The sequence below is a fragment of the Carlito syrichta genome, unplaced genomic scaffold, assembly GCF_000164805.1.
Source record: "Carlito syrichta isolate Samal-C Ts95f unplaced genomic scaffold, Tarsius_syrichta-2.0.1 Scaffold308125, whole genome shotgun sequence".
In the NCBI taxonomy this organism is placed as follows: Eukaryota; Metazoa; Chordata; class Mammalia; order Primates; family Tarsiidae; genus Carlito; species Carlito syrichta.
In genome coordinates, this window is record NW_007252221.1 from 49,910 (window position 1) to 52,420 (window position 2,511).

Consider the following 2,511-nt stretch of genomic DNA (forward strand, 5'->3'; position numbering starts at 1 on the left):
AGTCAGAGACCCACTGCAGGTCTCCTTTGCAGAGGGCTTCAGAGACCCGGTTGCCCCGTCGCCATCTTGTTGCTTCTCTATTTTATTATTTTTAAAAATTTTTTTATTTTAAAGATGTGGAATACAATTCAGGGTTTGGTATACAAATGTTCATTGTACAGGTAAATTTTGGGCCTCACTTTGGTCCCCACATCATCTGGTTTGAGATCAGGCACCCTTATTGATGAAGTGTGCCCTCCCCCTACTCCCTGCCCTGGCAGTTTCCCACTACTGCCAGTCCCTTTCTTATAGTATTATGATAATTGTTCAGGGTCCGCTTATGGGTGAGAACATGCGGTACTCAGTTCTTTGTTTCTGTGATCCATCACTGAGTATTGAGCTCTATTTAATATTCAGTAACTTTCCTAAGATTATCAGAGGTTCTTTGCTTAAATGTAGTGGTATCACCAGGTATAACTATTATTTGAGCCCTAGTATTGATTAATCCCTTGAAGATCTGTCAATTAATGCATTACAGCAAATGTCAAAAAACATGTTTTTGAGTCAAAGTTTCACTCTGTGTCCCAGGCTGCCGTGCAGTTGCATGATCATGGCTCATCACTCATTGCAGCCTCGACCTCCTAGTCTCAGGCAGTCCTCCTGCCTCAGTCTCCCCAGTAGCTGGGACTATAGGTACACACCACCACACCCAGATAATTTTTTGCTTTTTTGTAGAGATGAGGACTCTCTATGTTGCCCAGGCTGGTCTCCAACTCCTGGGCTCAAGCAATCCTCCCACCTTGGCCTCCCAAAGTGCTAGGATTACAGGTGTGTGACACCACACCTAACCAGATGTCAAAATTAATTCAAAATTTGTTATAGAGCAAGCAGTATCCTTTTATGATTTTTGTTTTGTAGATTATTTTAATAACATTAGATTTCCAATTAGGTCAAATTGTAAACCTCTGTCTCAGCATTGTTTTTTTCCCCTCACTCCCTTCATCCCATTCTTCCTTTCACGGTTTTTAATTTTTGGGGGGGGGGTCACTGAATATACTTCAGAGAAAGGGTTGCCCTCTCTCACAGAAAATTTAAATTTTTCCCTCCAGAGAGGTTTAGTTCTGTGTCATCAGTTTGGGGCCTTCCCCAGGGCTTTATAGGGTTTAAGAATCCTGTTGGGTTTAAACTAACCTCTTTGTTGTGCCACTGGGGTACCAAGAGTGCAATCCCTTCTAAGCCCCAGGGTCAGGATATTTGTTATGATAAAGGCACATGAACAGCAGAGGCACTCAATGTGTTGGTGAGCCCTCTACCTCAGGAGTGTGGACTCAGTGTGCCATCTACAGGCTGCCTCTACACCCTCTTCCCTTTCTCTCCTTTTAAAATGACTATGGGTATGCACCACCACGTCGGATAGTTTTTTGCTTTTTTTGTAGAGATGAGGTCTCACTATGTTGCTCACTTTTTCAGGAGCAACTACCTGTAGGGACCACCTCTTGCACAGGAGACCCCCCGAAAAACCGGAATTTATTTATACAAATTGTGTATTTATTCTTACATGTTTAACTTTCAATCACCTTCAAAGTACTCTCTGTTTGATGCAATATGCCTATCAAGGCTCCTTCCACTGCTCAAAGCAGCGTTTAAATTCATTGATTTTGATCTCTTTTAGCGCTTCTGTCATTTTTTGTTTCTCATCCACATCAGCAAAAGCTTTCCCTTTGAGGACTTTTCTCAACCAGGGAAACAAAGAAAGTCTCTTGGGGTGGGTCTGAGTGAATAGGGAGGATGGAGAATGGGGGTCATGCTGTTTGGGGTCAAAAACTGCTGAACACAAAGTACGGTGTGGACAGGTGTACTTGTAAACCACCCATCATGAAATGGACAAAAGCACTGAAGGAATCTCAAAAAAATATATACATGGAACTGGAAAGCAGCCTCTCACAACAAAGCTAGCTAATACATTGATGCCGATGGGTTCCTAGAACACTTACTTAGCAGAACAAACCTATACTATAAGGGGCCACCCTCCAAAAAATAATTCTGTTTTTTTGGGGGGTCCCCCCTTTGTATAGTCTGCCCTCCTACCTTACTGTGCACATTTGCCAACCCAGCATCAGTCAGAGATTCACTTTAAACACATAGATAGGTCCAGGTCAAGATATCAACCAAGCATTCACTGAAGGAGGTCTCTAATGCCATGTTCTTGCTCCCAAATGCCAAAGATTATCAAAAAGGCAGATGCAGTCAGTCATGGTGGTTCATGCCTGTAATCTCAGCACTTTGGGAAGCAGAGGTGTTCAAGACCAAGGACAAAGACTGCTTGAGCCCAGGAGTTCAAGACCAACTTGAGCAACATAGCAAGACCTGTCTCTAAAAAAAAAAAAAAAATGAAAACATCAGCTTGGCGTGGTGGCACACACCTGTAGTCCCAGCTACTCAGAGGCTAAGGTGGGAGGATTGCTTAAGCCCAGGAGTTTGAGACTTTAGTGAGCCATGATTATGCCACTACACTCCACCCTGGATATCAAT